This window comes from Bos taurus, chromosome 3 (assembly GCF_002263795.3).
Source record: "Bos taurus isolate L1 Dominette 01449 registration number 42190680 breed Hereford chromosome 3, ARS-UCD2.0, whole genome shotgun sequence".
Lineage (NCBI taxonomy): Eukaryota > Metazoa > Chordata > Mammalia > Artiodactyla > Bovidae > Bos > Bos taurus.
In genome coordinates, this window is record NC_037330.1 from 105,525,963 (window position 1) to 105,541,386 (window position 15,424).

Genomic DNA, 15,424 nt, shown 5'->3' on the forward strand with positions numbered 1-15,424 from the left:
ACAATTTCAATCGCCACAATTTCTCATCTGAACTCCAGACCTAACCAGATGCTTCTGCAGCTCCTCATTCAGGATACTCCAACGTACCTGAATCTGAACACGTCCAGAACTGGACTCAGCATCTCCCCAACCTGGTCCCCCTCTAGCCTCCCGTACCTAGTAAAGAACATGACCACCATCCCCTGCTGCTAGGGTCACAATCTGGGGAGATCCCTTGCCACCCCTTATAGCATCCCATCACCAATCAAAGATCAAGGTTAGTAGTTTCTACCACCTAAATCATAGACTCTCTCCAAGTCCCTTCTGCTGCCTTAGTTTAAATGCCCCATAGCTCTCAATGGATCCCTGTTAAAGTCTCCTAATTAAACCCTCCAAATCTGTTATTCCCTTGTTCCAACCCATGCTTCCTACAGCCAGAAAGATCTTTAAAAAGTGCTAGTTTCATGTAATTCTTTGCTGATATACTTCCAATGGCTCTCCACTTAAATAATAATAATAATAACCCTTATTGTTATTATAGTTAACACATATGGAAAATGTATTATATCCTAGAACCTGTTCTGAGGACTTTACACACAGTGACTCAGTTAATCTTCTTACACAGATGAGAAAACTGAGGCTCAGAGAAGCACCTTCAAGGTTTTTGCATCAACCCTTGACTCTTTGATCTGGTTGACTGCTATTCAAACTTTGGATGGATACCATGGGGAACATTCTAGGACCTCCCTTTCTAGGTCAGGCCTTCCTCTGACTCGTATCCCAGCTTGTAATCATTGGACTGATGTCTGCCACCCCGGTCGGCTTGAAATTCTACATCCTTCCCATTGTTGTGGCCTCAGTATTCGACATGTAACAAATTCTTGCTCCATATTTGTTGAATGAATTGATAAAAAGGGTTTTCTTTTTTTCAAATTTTATTGAAGTTTTGTTGACTTACGATATTGTGTTAATTTCTGATATACAGCCGAGTGATTCAGTTGTACATATATATATATTCTTTTTCATATTCTTTTCCATTATGTATTAGAGGATATTGAATATAGTTCCTTAAGCTATATAGTAGGACCTCGTTACTTACCCATTTCCATATGTAATAGTGAAAGGGGTGTTCCATAGGAGGGGGAATGTGGTTAGATTTGCTGCAGAAGGATTTCACTTACGTAAAAGTCTGCAGGTGGTGAGACCCAGTCACTGGGTTCAGCAGCTGGGTTCAGGAGTGTGGATGGCCCTTTGGAGGAAGGGAGTGGCCATGAGGGTGGAGAGCAGACAGGGAACCTGGGGAGCATTAGGAGGTAGGCAGGACAGGCCCTGAAATTAATTGGATGGAGGTGAGGACAAGGGTGAGTCAAGATTGACTCCCGCGGTTCCAGATTAGGCAACCTGCACCTTGACCCCAGATGGGGAACATCTGGGAGGAACAAGGCGGGCTGGATTGGCAGAGCAGATGGTCCCTAGACCAAATCAACAGAAAACATGTAAAAGCTCTCAAAATCTTTGTGCCCTGACTCCTCTGTGCCCAAACTCTAGCTTGGTCAAGTATATTTGTCCGACCTCATCTCCAGCTATCCCAACAGCTCCTCCCCAAAGCCCCAGTGTTCCTTCTCACAGGAGGCCTGTAGGTTCTGTTCCACTTCTTCACCCTTCCTTGAAACTCGACAAGATTCAGCTTCAAGGACATCTCTGGGATCCCTCCCCACCCCCTCCACCCCTTCCTGGGATAAACATGTTCTCTGCTGTTTCCAGGATTCATTGAGTCAGAAATGTTTCTCTGCCTGTCTCTCCTAATGGCTGGTTTTCTCAATTCTAAATTGCCAGCACCTGGGATAAGGCTGGGATCAAGGTTTAAAAAAAACCACGTTGTTTTATTGGTTTCTCCAAGGATTTGGCTTTCTTGCATTAAAAGTAGGGCCAGGAGTCAGACCTTGAATCCTGATGGCACCACTTAAGAGACTGGACAAGTCACTTCGTCCAAATTCTATTTCCTCTTCTGTCAAATGGAGATGATAATACAGTGGACCCCCCTAGAAGAGTTGTTTTAAGGGTCAAAGGAAATAGTCTATGTTAAGTGTTTAGCACAAGGTCTGGAACATTATTAGCTTCCTCAAAAATTTAACTCTTATTTACATTAAGAAAAAGTCTTCCTGCCTTAACTCTGGGAAACGGCATAAGCGGAATCGAAGGTTGCAGTTCCTGCTATGGCCACACGAGGGAAGTGGTGAGCAGCCTCGGCACAGACTGGCTCCGCTGTGCTAAGGCACCTGCTGTGGACCCAGATGGTCAGGCTGGGATTTCCGGGGCTTCCCGGCCCCTGAACAGGTGGACCCTGGCCAGGGTGCCGTGGGAGGAGCCTTTTCGATGTACTCTGCCTTGAGTGTCACTGCCACATCCGTCCCTTCTGCTCATGCCCTTCGCGGCTCGGGGGAGGGGCTGGCAGGCCAGAGGGGCAAGAGAAGAGGGCAACTGGAATGCAGCCCTTCCAGTTTGTATTTCAAGTCTTTCAAACTTGAATATGATCACACTTCTTTATAGAAGTTTTTATAGTTTTATAATTTTTATAGTCAAATTTATCGATGTTTTCCCTTTGGCGTACAGGTTTCATCATGCTTAGAAAAGTCTTTTCCATTCCATCCCCCCAGGTTGTGAAAACATTCACTTATTTTTCTTCTGGTACATTATGGCATTATTATTTAAATATGGGCTTCACCTGGAATTTATACCCGTGTAGGGTAAGAACACAGCTCTCTCTTATTTTCCCAAATAACTTGCTTGATAGTCCATCTATTTATTAAAAGGCCTATACTGAATTTCCCCTCATTTTCCTGAAGTGCTACCTTCATCCTACACGGATTTCCCCTGTGTGGTTGTCCATTTCTGCTCTCCATTTTGTTTCACTGATTCCTCTAGGTCTGCTTCAATACCACACTGCTTTGAATACACTGGCTTTAGAATATGGTTTTTGTTTTATTTATTTTTGGTTCTGCTGGGTCTTTGTGGCTGCTCGTGCTTTTCTCTAGTTGTGGTGAGCAGCAGCTACTCTCTAGTTGCGGTGCAAAAGCCTCTCATTGTGGTGGCTTCTCTGCTTTCAGAGCACGGGCTCAGGGTGAGTGAGCTTTAGAAGCTGCGGCACATGGGCTCAGCAGTTGTGGCTCCCAGGCTCTAGAGCACAGGCTTAATAGTTGTTGTGCATGGGCCTAGTTGATCCACAGCATGTGGGGTCTTCCCGGACCAGGGATTGAACCCGTGTCTCCTGCATAGGAAGGTGGATTCTTTACCACTGAGCCACCAGGGGAGCCCCCTGAATATGTTTTAGTATCAGGTAACGTGCAGAAATTCCCTGGAGGTCCAGGGGTTAGGACTGGGCACTTTCACTGCTAAGCATGGCTTCAATCTCCAGTCCAGGAAGTAAGATCCCATAAGCTGCACTATTCGGAGGGTGGGTGGGGGGAGGGGAAACCAGGTAAGGCAAATCCCTTTTCATTCCTTTTTTCCAGCTTTATTTTTTTGTCCCTGCATGTTTATTCTCCTATGTGCACTTAAGGATGAACCTCTATCCCTCCCTCTACCCCCTGCCCAATCCTTCTGGAAGCCATTATGGAGCTTTGGGGTCCCTGAAATTATGTAAGAAGTGTACATCTGCACATTTCTCCAGAGGGAGTGTCCAAGTTTTCATCAGATGTGCAAAGGGACCTCAATTCCCAAGGGAGCCACTGGTTTACACGGCTTTGTGATGGGGCACATGGGAGGAGCACAGAGCAGTCTGGATTCCTCCCATCTCTTCTACATCTTCACAGATTCTGCTCTCCCTGTCCTTCACCTCCACCATCCTCAGGAGGGTTGTTTTTATTAAATAATCCCAGTCATTTTCCTTCCCCCCCTCCCCCTCCCCTTTCCATTCCCCAGTCACATTGTAATCCATGCCCTCAGCAGGGAGACTACTTGCTTTGCCTGCCTTCAGGGAACAGTTAGGAAGGCAAATAGTAATAATACTGGCGCCTCTGTAAGTCAGTGAATTTAGAACACTGGAGCCCAAAAGTGGAATTGACCAGCTGAGCAATGTTAGGCACAGGAAGATGGGACAGGCACGACTCTAGGAGAGACTATATACAGTGTCCTTGAGTCCTAGTGCTCAGGGAGCCCACTTGGAAGCTCCAGTTAGGCAGAGGGCAAAGTCGTAGGGCAGGGTTTTTCAGCTTTGGCATTAGTGACATTTAAGGTGTCCCGTGCCTTGGTAGATGTCTTGCAGCAACCTTCATTTCTTCTCACTAGATGCCAGTAGCAATCTCAGATGTGAAAACCAAAAATGTCTCCAGACAGTCTGGAACTGGGGGAGCAGAATTACCCTAAGTTGTAAACCACTGCTCTAGAAGAAGAGGGGAGCGGAGGGTCTCAGGGCAGGACACTACTCTCTTACCCTCTGTCTGAAAGGGACATCGTAAAGTCTTTTTCTTCATAGCAGGCACTTGGGCAAGCCTTCTCTCCTCTCTGGGCTTCAGGTTTTGCATCTGTAAACTGGATTTGAAGTTTGTAGATCATTTCCCCCTTCTCTCATCATCTGACATTCGTGGATCTGGTCCACGGTGTGACAGGGGTATCGTGGTGCCAGTAAGGTCCTGTGAGATCCCCAGAGAGAAGGAAGATGAGAAAGAACAGAAAGACGTAGAGGTGGGGGCGCGGGGAGACAAGCATTAGCAGGAGCGTTCCGGAGAAAGTAGAGGCTTGGAGTGTCCTCTGACCCCGCCCCTTCGAGGCCTTATTAGCGTAGTCGCCCCCAACCAGGCAAACCGAGACTCTCCAGATTCCCTTAGGCCCCGCCCACCAACATAGGCCCTGCCCCGCCGGCCCCGCCCCTTCCAATGGCCCACCCGCCCGCCCGAGGCCCCGCCCCCATCAGGCCCCGCCTCCGTCTTTGCCTCCCGCCAGCCGGGGCTTGGGCTTTGCACCCGGCGGCGGCTGAGAACCGTGGCGGCTGCGGAGCCGGCAGCGCAGGCGGGCGGAGCGGAGGTGTCCGGCCCGGTGGCGGGCGATGCCCCCGTGAGCCTCTCTCGCCGCCCCTCCCCGCCCCGCGCCCCTACCCCTCGGAGTCCGCCGCGCGCCTGGAACCGGGCCGCGCCTACCGCCGGGTCCGCGGGGCGGGGTCCCGGGGCAGCACCTGCCCCGCCTTGCGGAGTCGCCTGGGCCAGCCGAGACCCCTCCCTGTCTGGACCCCGGCCCCACCTCCGGGTAAGTCGATAGGCCTTGCTTGCCTAGGAATGGATGTGGGGAGGGGATGACGGAGGTCCAGGGGACCACGGGGCGGGGGAAGGGTCTCTGATGGTGAGGCGCCACGTAGGGACTTAAGTGTTCAGGGTCTAGGGCGGAGGTTTCAGGGAGGATGACAGTGGGTGTGATGACTCGGGTAGGGGCTAAGGTTTGAGAAGGGAACATTAGGTGTTGGAGAAGCCCGGAAAATGGAGTAGAGGGCCCCAGAGTCTTGAGTTCTTTGCTGATGCTCGGAGCACCTGGGCCCCTGCTCCTCAACAGCATTGCCTCCCATGGCATTTTGGAAAGTGCTTAAAATCTATCCTGGAAAGGGAGCTGGCAGGCAGCCTGCCTTTCTTTTTTGCTGCCTGTGCCTGGTTGAGAAGCTGGCCACTCATTCCTCCAATGAGACATCATGGTGGTGCCCAGAGGACCCCCCACCCCCACCCCATATAAAGAAAAGGGGTAATGCCCACTCCAGCCCTAGGGTGGGGAGAGGGGACTCCTGGGAAGCCAGGAAAGGCAGTTGGTTAATCCATGGTGGGGAATCCAGAGTTCAAGGAGGCTTGGCAAGACCCTTGGTGCACAAACTGGGCATCCTCTCATTCAAGAGGAGGGTGTTTTCACCTCCTGGCCCCAGGATGCCTGGACTCATGCCCATATCACCTTCTCTGGACAACCCATCCTGAGAAGGAGGTTTCTTCCCAGTACCCTGGGCCTGGAAACCCAGGGAAGGCCCATAGCCCCCATGGTCCTGGTTGGGGAGAGCAATGCCTTACCAAGGCCAGAGAACAGGGGTGCTGGCTGCCCTTCCACCTGGGGGCTCTCTGGATGTGGCCCTGTGTGGCTGGGGAGCCTGGATGAAGATCACTGTCCAATTCCAGTCCCAGGGGTGTGGTCTGGATGGAGAGAGGAAGGCTGCCACCCCTTTGGTCCAGTCTTCTGCTCATGGTAACTTAAGTCTGGGGTCCTTGAATTTGGGGCCTGAAGTGGTGGGGCAAGGGCCTTTCTGGACCAGGCCTGGTCACCAAGGGGTTAACTAACCAGCCCCACCGTTGCTGCCAGCCACCAATTAGTCTGTCATCAGGCAGCTGCCAACTATCCCTGGGGACATGTGGGCAGCCTAATGGGGCGTTCTCTTGTGGAGGTGAGGCGGGGGGAAGGGGTCTGTGAAACCTGTGCGTAGCCCAAGCTCTGCGCCCTTTGGAGCCTGTTTAGGGCTCACAGACCCCTTCCCCGCCCTCTGTCCCGCTGCCTGGCTTAGAGACCTCCAGCCCTGGGGTTCCATACCTACCCGACCCTCTGCAGGGAATGAAGCCCAGAGTCAGGCAAACTTGGCTTCCAACCCAGGCTCTGCCACTTTCTGGCTATGCGCTACTGAGGAAATCACTTCTCCTCTCTGAGCCTCCTTCAATAAAACATACCCACCTTCTAGATCTGCTGGGAGGAGAAAATGAAATGGTGGATTTGAGCTGCTTAGCACAGAGGCTGGCACTCAGGGGAGCTCAGTAGGTAACTGCTGAACTCCTGAGCAAGCCCAGGGCCAAGGACCTGACGGGACAGGCAGATAGGAGCCCAGGGCTGAGGACTCAGCAGGGACCAAGATCCCATCCCTTGGGGCGTGAGGTCTCAGTGGACCAGGCACTGTCTCTGCCTGAACTCTCCTCTTTCCCTCCCTCCTTGCCCACAGACACTTCTGGTTCTCTGTACATAATTGGATTTTACTGTGCGGAGCCCAGGGCTGAGCTGCTCCTTTCTGGGCGTGCCCTGTCCCTAACCAGGTGCTAAGCTCTGTGGGGTCTGTCAGGGGTCTGGGTGATGCCTGCAGCTGCAACAGCAGCTGGCCCTTTAAGGAGGGAAGAAAACAATTATCTGGCCTGGGCATTGCATCAGCTGGAGGCTGGAGGGTCCCTGGGGAGGAGGGGCCAGGCTGGTGGTTGATTTCATTAGTGCCATGTGAGAACTCTCAGGTCTATCCCACTCCCAGGCTGCAGCCTTGTCTGCCCTGGGCAGCAGCTGAAACCCAGCCCCACTGACTCCCCCACCCCAGGAGCACCACCTTGGAAGACTTTGTATACACCCAAGACATGTAGGGGGAGGTAGGGAAGTGTCTCCCACACTGGCCTTTTTGCTGACTTGGGGTGCAAGAATGCTTCCTTGCTGACAGTTAGGGGTGTCTCCCCTTCTACTGTTTGGCTGACCTGGGGCGTGATTCTCCCCCACTGGCATCTTGTTAACTCAGGGGAGGGATGCCTTCTGCACTGGCTTCTCACTGACAGTGGAGCTGTCTCCTGCCCTGGTGTTTTGCTGACCTGACAAAGGAGCTATGCTGCCCGGGCTGTGTGTGAACTGAGGCCATGAGTTAGAAACAGTCGCTCTCTGGTTGGAGGTGAGCTGCCTGGGAACAGTGAGTCACAGAGGCAGAGAGGACTCCAGGTTCTTGGGCACCAGAGAGACCTGGGTTCAGGACCCACATCCTCCACTTCAGCTTCTGTTACACTTCAGGATTCAGACGTCTCTGAAAAATAGGAATCATTTACACCTCTACTGCCCCACCCCATCTAGAAGATGCTTGGTGGATTCAGTACAACTGGATGAACAGCCCGTAGCCCAGGACTGAGGGACGGAAGGTGCAGGCTATGTGATGATTCTCTTGCGTTTGTAAATTTGGGCTCCTCACACCTTGAGTTCAGGAAGCCTGGACAAGAAAAAGAGGGTTGGGGAGGCGTGGGGGGAAGGGGAGAAAGAGCACAGGGCTCTTCTGCATCTGTCGCAGGACACGTGATGCTCTCAGCTCTGTGTGTCAGGCAGCTCCTGCCTCCATGGGGTGGGCATTCTAGCCGGGAGATGGCCCAGAACAGGTAATAACACATGTGACATGTGTTGGAAAAAAGATGCAGGGAGGCTAGCATGACAAGGAGTCGAGGAGGCAGAGGAGGAGGGAACTGGGTGTGCTAAGGCTTTGATGTTGCGGAAACAGGCCTGGCATGGTGGGGAGGGCAGCAGAGGGAAGGAGGGGGAGCAAGGGGGCAGGAGTCAGCACAGTCAGGCCAGACCTCCTGGTCTGTCTAGCAGGACACTAAAGACTTGGGAATTATCCTGAAGCCAATGGCAGCCTCCAAAGATTCTGAAGCAGAAAGGGCAAGGGCTGATTTCCAGAGCATGCGGGCTGGGGTCTGTGGCCCTCAGGCAGTGCCTTCTCGGGGGTGACCTTCTGCCCTCTCATACCCCTTCCCTGCGCAGCAGCCTGGGTGCCCAGGGGGCAGGTTGTTTATGTGACTCATTCCAGGGAGAAGGAGGCCAGTCCCAGTCCCTTCAGCTCCCTCTCTCTGGGCCTTGTTGACGAAGTTTATCTCTTGGGCCCATGTTCTCCCAACCTCCCTGGGGAACCAGAGCATAAGAGGCAGGGCTTTGGCACCAGGCAGGCATATATTCACATCCCAGCTCTGCAGTTCGTGGGGGTGGGAAACCTCTGGCAAGGCACACCTGTCTCTGATCTGCAGTATCCTCGGCTATGTTGATGTTATGTATTCATAGGAAGGATAAAATGAAATTCCAGATGGAAATCACAAAACCCTATTGCTATGTCAGTTGGCATTTTAACTCTCTTGCGTTGAGGCTGACCCCGAATCCAGGCCAGGCCCTGGGCTGGCAGAGGGTGGGGGCAGGGCTGGATTCACCAGTCTGTGGTTGCACAGAGCAACCCGTGCTTGGAAGAACCCTGCACTTCATTTAATGTTTGGCTGTCACCATCTTGCAATTCTTAATAATTTTGAACAAGGGGGCTTGCTTTTTCATTTAGCACTGGGCCCTGCGTATTATATGGCCCCACAAACTAGGTTGGAATAGGAAGAGGCAGGGAGCAATGCAGACTGCAAAGAGTCCCCAAATGGAGGAGGTGTGAGGTGGAGGGCATGACTAACTGTCCCAAGGTGGGTGGGATGTTAATAATAGTAACATTTATTTAGTGCTTACTGTGTGCTAGGTTCTCTGCTAAGCACTTGACATCTTCATCTTCAAACATCCCTATGGAATAGGTAGGAAGATTATTGCCCTTGTATAGATGGTGGGAGTTAGAGTCAGTTTCTTGGCCAAAGTCACACAGCCATCAAGTGACAGATCTGGGGTTCCAACCCCGGGTTGTCAGATGGGAGAGCACATGCCTGGACCAGGGAGGTCTTCCCCAGGATGAGCCGGGTCTGCAGGGTAACTTGGAGTTTGCCGAGAAGGAAGGAGGTGTGTGGGGAAGGGAGGGCTGTCTCAGCCGGGAAGTGCCTGTGCCTAGAAGTGATACTTGGCTAGGAGAGATGGAACTGAAGCCAGATGCCTCCCAGGGTTGAGAGGTGGCCTTTGGATTTCACAGTTCTGATTTTCCAAGCTCAGAGCTTCTGGTCCCTCTGCTCCCGGGCCCTGCTGTGACCACGATTCCTCATAACTGTCCTGTACCGCCCACTCTCCCCCGACTCCCGCGTAATCTCCTTGACTTGACTTTAATCTCTTCTGGGCTCAAGACCTGTATGACTACTTCATGGACCACATTTAGATGTCTCACCATCAGTCTCAGGTGGAAACTCAGGCCCCAGCTCCGCCTGCTGGCACCTGCTCTGCCTCGTGTCCCCAGCTCGTCTCTGCCACCACCAGCCACCCACTTGCTCAAGCTGGAGAGCTGGAAGTCCTCCTGGACACCTCCCTCTCCTTCACCCCCACATTCCACAGCCAGTCCTTAGCAAGTGCTGTTGGTTCTCCTGACTCCCTCCCTATTCCGTCATCTTTCTCTCTGTCCACTGCCCGGCTCCAGCCCAGCCTCGCCTCAGCTCTCAACCTGGACCACAGTGACGGCCTCCTAAACCGGTCTCCTGATGTTTCTGTTCTTGCCCGGCTTCATTTCATGTTTCACACTATAGTCAGAGTGATCTTCGAAAGATAAATGTTTGATTGTGTCATTTCCCTGCTTAAGACCCTTCCAAGATTTCTTGGAATAAAAGCCGGACTGACGTAGTCTGCAAGGCCCTGTGGGATCTGGTCCTCGCCTACCTTTTTGCATCGTCTGTACCGTTCGCCCTCTCCCTCGGCTGTTGTCCCCACATTCTGGAATACCCTCCCCCTCCTTATCTATCTCCTTCAGATACCAGCTTGAACATAATTTCTGCTGAGAAGCCTAAACCAGAAACTAAACATCAGCCCCCTCCATAGGACCCTGTACTTCTTCACAACATCACACCTGACCTGCTTTTCTTCGTCCCTCTTTCTCGCTAGACTATGGACTCTGTGGGATCAGGAATCTAGTTTTGCCTGGTCCTTGCGCATAGTAGGTAAACAGTGAGCTGTTCTATGAATGAAAGGATTAGATGAATCATTGCTGCAGCATCCTAACTGGCCTCTCTGCCTCCAGGCTTGATTTCTCCAGGCCTTTCTCTGTCCAACCCGAGAGCGATCTTCCCAAAACACAGAACTGACCCTGTCACCCACTGCTACTTAAAATACTTCAATAGCTCCCCATTGAGGGCAGGAAGTGCCTTGGCTTTTTAGCATGGGATTCAAAGCCCTTTATGATCTGTACCCCCTCCAGCCTCGTCTCCCCTCTTACCCTCTCCCCACACTTTGAACTCCTGGTCCTCTAACACATCCGGCTGTTCTGTGCCTCTGTGCCTCTGCCCTTGTAGTTCCCTCTGCCCAGAACGCCTCCCCACCTCTGCTTTGTCTCCCTGGAGAACATCCTTCATTCTTCAAAATCAAGCTTAGCTGCCTCTTTTGCTGTGAAGCCTCCCAGGAACCCTCCCGGCCCTTCCTGAGCCAAGTCCCCCACCCCCACCCCCACCTCAGTCATATCTGCACAGAGTCCACATCTTTTCTTCCTTGTCTCCTGTGAAACTGAGCTCTTCCGGTGCAGGCATAGTGATTGTTCATCTTTGTGCCTCTGGATTCCAGCTTCTCCCCTGTCCTTAATTAGGTCTTTGCTTATATACAGAAACCCACTCAAACCAGCCTCAGTAATAAAGAAGGGTTTCTTATGAGGACGCAAGGGGTTCCTGGGAACTGAGGAGTAGGAAAATCATTAGCTTCTAGAAGGTGAGACCTGTTGGCCAAGAGAAATTGAAGCAACTGATTTCTGTACCTTGTTGACTGCCTTCACCCTTCTCTGTCCACCTACTGGGTTTGCTGTGCTTTTCCAGACATGGGGGCTACCTATAGTTCCTGTATTTCATCCCTCAGTTCCAGCTACATTCAGAGATAGAACCCAGGGCTTGGCAGATCCAAGTCCAGACTCCCAGGAGAGGATCTGATTGGCTCTGGGGAGGTCAGGTGCCCACCTTGGTCCAATCAACTGCAGCCTGCTGGGAAGGATCACAAAGTCAGACATGCAGACACGGCTCTTGTTTGTCAGTTATCTGGGCAAGTACTTCAAGAGACATCTGCTATAACCCTTACAGTGCCATGTGGGCCTGGCCTCAGCCTTCTATCTGGTAGTACCTGGAGAAAACAGACCTAGCATTTTGACTGTAAGGGGAGTCTTTTCCTGGGGCAGCGGCAGTACCCAGGGCAGGAACTGAAGAACCTGTCAAATGTCATTCAGAGGCCTGAACAGACAGTTAGAGAGGTGAGACCCTGATTTTCTCACCTCTCTTTAGAGTAGAGAGAGAGGCTTGAGAAGGGCGTGAGCAGTCAGGACAGTTCTCTCTGCCAGAATCGTATTCATCTCCTAGAACTCAACTCATTTCCTCCCCTCAGTGAAGCACCATGCATGCCTTTATTTCTCCCCATCAGGCACTCTTTACCTGTATTATTTCTAGTCTTATACTTTCCTAGTAATAAGCAGTTTTTGAGCACTTACTCTGTACCAGACTCTATACACATGCATTATTATTATTTAAATTTGTAAAAAAATTATTTTGGCTGTGCTGGGTCTTGGTTGCTGTTCGGGCTTTTCTCTAGTTGCAGCGAGTTGGAACTACTCTCTGGTTGCAGTGCTTGGGCTTCTCATTGCAGTGGCTTCTCTTATTGTGGGTCATGGGCTGTAGGGTGCAGGGGCTTCAGTAGCTGGGGCGTGTGGCTCAGTAGCTGAGGTTCCTGGGCTCTAGAGCACAGACGTATAGTGGCACATGGACATAGTCGCTCTTCGGCATGTGGAATCAAACTCCCTAGTGTCTCCTGCCTTGAGATTCTTTGCCACTGAGCCACCAAGGAAGCCCCACATGTATTATTTCATTTAATCCTCACACCCTATAAGATAGGTACTATTATTATTCACATTTTATTTTTTTTTACGTATTTATCTATTTAGCTGATTCGGGTCTTTGTTGTGGCATGCAGGATCTTCTGTCTTTGTTGCATCATTTGGGATCTTTGGTTGCGGCCTGTGGAATCTAGTTCCCTGACCAGAATCAAACCCAGACCCCCTGAAACTGGGAGCACAGAGTCTTAGCCATGGACCACCAGGAAAGTCTCTGTTATCCCCATTTTAAAGTAAGGAAACTGAGGTTCAGAGAAGTGACATTTACAGGCTAGGGACAGACAGCAGTGTGTGACTCCCAAGGAACAGTTCTTAACCTTAGCTCCTTACTCACTTGCCCCTTTGCCTTTCAGGATCGTTTGGGCCTCACAGGCAGACACCAGGTTGCCGTGCCTGCTCCCTACTGCCCAGTGTGGGGCCAGCCCAGAGGGGTGGAAGGATGCAGGCAGGGTAGAAAAAGCATCTGCCTAGGAGCTGAGGGGCTCCTCCGTGTGGACCTACTCCATATAGCTGTGTGGCTCTGGGAGTCTTTTAACCTTTCAGAACCTCATTTTCTCATTCAGAAATGGGCATGGTCATCCCTGCCGTGAGGCTTGTATTAGATAGTAGGTGTAAGAACAATTCGTAAATAGGAGAGAACCTAGCAATTTTTAAGGATTGTTATTACCAGAATGGAATGTGGCAACAGGGCGCCAGCTGGCCTCTGTGCCATCCAAGCTCCTGCAGGCGGCAGGCAGGCCTAGAGCTTCCTTCCCAACATGGGCCTGCTACCATCAGAGAGAACTGAGATGACTTTCAGTGGCTCACGGATGTGTTACTGCCCGCCCTTGGCTCGCATACTGAGAAAATTGGTTCCCCTTTCAACCCTATGAAGTCCACGGTTGTCCCATAGAGAAAGTGCCTTGGTGATGTGTCTTTAACAACTTTCCAACACCTGCTGCCCTCCCCTTTAAACAGAGATATTGGGGATTTCCTGGCAGTCCAGAGGTTAGGACTCCGCCCTTTCCCTGAAGGGATCTGGGTTCGATCCCTGGCTGGGGAACCAAGATCCCGCAAACTATGTGGCATAGTAAAAAAAACAAACAAAAAAACCCTGCAGAGATCTTGACTGGCAGCTCTGTGTAGCTAAATTTTAATAATATATCTTTGTTTTCACTGTACTTTACTGTGATTTTCTATTTATTAAAATTGATATTGGCTTTCCATATAGAGTAGTCAGGCAAAATTTCTATTTAAAATAAATGCATTTAAGTTAATAGTGTCAATTTCAAGAAAATAAATAATGAGCCATACGGGGGTATGGAGATTTGGCATAAATCACTGAGGGACACACAGTGTTATGTAGACAGTGCAAGACTGGGAAGTTGTCCAGAGACATCAAGTATGTGGACCTGGATAATCTTTAAGCTCCCTTCCATCTGCCTGGAGAATTTGGGAGTGTCTTGTACTGTGCCAGCCTACTCCCTTCTCACACCGTGCCCTGGCATGGAGTGCTTTCAGAGAATCCTGCCATGATTGTCATGTAGATAGAAGAACGTGGGCCACTGTCCTCCACCTTGCTTGAGAGGGGGACTCTTGGAGTTGGGGTGTCTGGATGGGTGTCCCTCACCTCTGAGCAGGACTTGGGAAACTGCTGGGGGGAGCAGGAGCTGCAGACTCCACAGTCCGCCCGATCTCCATGCACAAGACAGGCCTCAAGTCCTCCCAGAGGGCTGGAGTCCCAGACAGCGCTGAGTCCACGGATGAGGGTGAGGCTGTCCCCAAAGCTTAGGGCCCAGTCACAGCAAAGCCAGGAGGCTTTGGGGTCTCAAAGGCCCTGTTCTGCTTGCTGTCCCCTTTCCCACCTCTTTGTGCCGCTGAACTCCTGTCCCTGGGGATTGGACAGTGACCTTGAAGGGCCCCTCAGAGGACACAGAGGATGTATCCTTAGGGCTCAAGACCAGGGCCAGGTGGGCAGGAGGGAAGGCCTGCCTGCCCCTCCCCATTCCTGTGCTCTCAGTGGGAGGGCAGGCCTGGGCTCCAGGAGGGTGGGGGGCCTGGGTAGTATGGGGCTGTGCTTGTGCATCCACAGCAAATGTCGAAGGGTCTCTGTGAAGGCATATATTGTGTGAGTGTGTTTGAGAGAGAGAGTTTGTAATATATGTGTGCATGGTGAATGGACCTCTGAGTGGTAGTCTGAGGGTCTGTGTGGGGAGGCTCTGTGCGTTGTGTGAGTGCGTGTGAATGGCAGGGTGTCTTCTGTGTGATGTGCTTGTGGGTCTGTGGTGAATGTGTCTGTGTGTACTGTGTGTCTGTGAGGCATCTGGTGTGTGTGTGTGTGTGTGTGTGCTGTGTGTCTAGGTTGCTTGCGTGCTGGGTGTGGTGTGTGTCTGTTTTGTGTATGTCCTAATCTTTGTAGAGTGTGTGTCTGGCTGTGTGGTGTGTCTGAGTGGCTGCGTGCAAGCATGTGGCATGCACTTGGGGCTTTGTGCCTCAGACAGGGTGCGGGGCCGGGGTTGCGGGGCGGGGAGGCGGAGGGCTTTGAGGGCGGTGTCTGTCTGGGCTGGGGCCGCGAGGATTGCTGGTTTCCCTGAGAGGGTCCCTAGGGCAGGAGGCGGGCGCAGGCGGCGCCTTCCGGCTCAGAGCGGGTCTGGTAACCGGAGCCCCTTACTCCATGAAATATTGATCCGACCTAGCCGTGGCCCTGACCAAATAGGGCCAGGCGAGCAGGGAGCGCGCGGTGGGGGTGGTGGGTGGGGGTGGGAGTGGCGGCGCTGTCCGTGGTGCTGCCGCGTCCCTGGCGGGGGCGTCAGCTCTCAGGCTAAAGCGGGGATGGGAGAGGGAAAGATTTCTCTATTCACCCACATCCTTAGTGGGGCTTCTGCTTCTGAGGCTGAGCTAGTCTGTCCCTATCACCTGTCAGTTCCACCACCCCTTCTAAGAAGGGAGGGCAGGGACCAAATGAATATTTGGGGG

General features: G+C 51.9%; 1 protein-coding gene across 2 annotated transcripts in view; it reads left to right on the forward strand.

Annotated features, from left to right (window-relative positions):
• The first annotated feature begins 5,109 nt into the window (after positions 1–5,109).
• RIMS3 (regulating synaptic membrane exocytosis 3) overlaps positions 5,110–15,424 on the forward strand; it is a 42,124-nt gene continuing 31,809 nt past the window's right edge. For both annotated transcript variants that reach the window (XM_005204747.5, XM_005204746.5), the window contains exon 1: positions 5,110–5,220. The gene's annotated coding sequence lies outside the window, so the exon portion shown is untranslated. The remainder of the gene's footprint in view (positions 5,221–15,424) is intronic.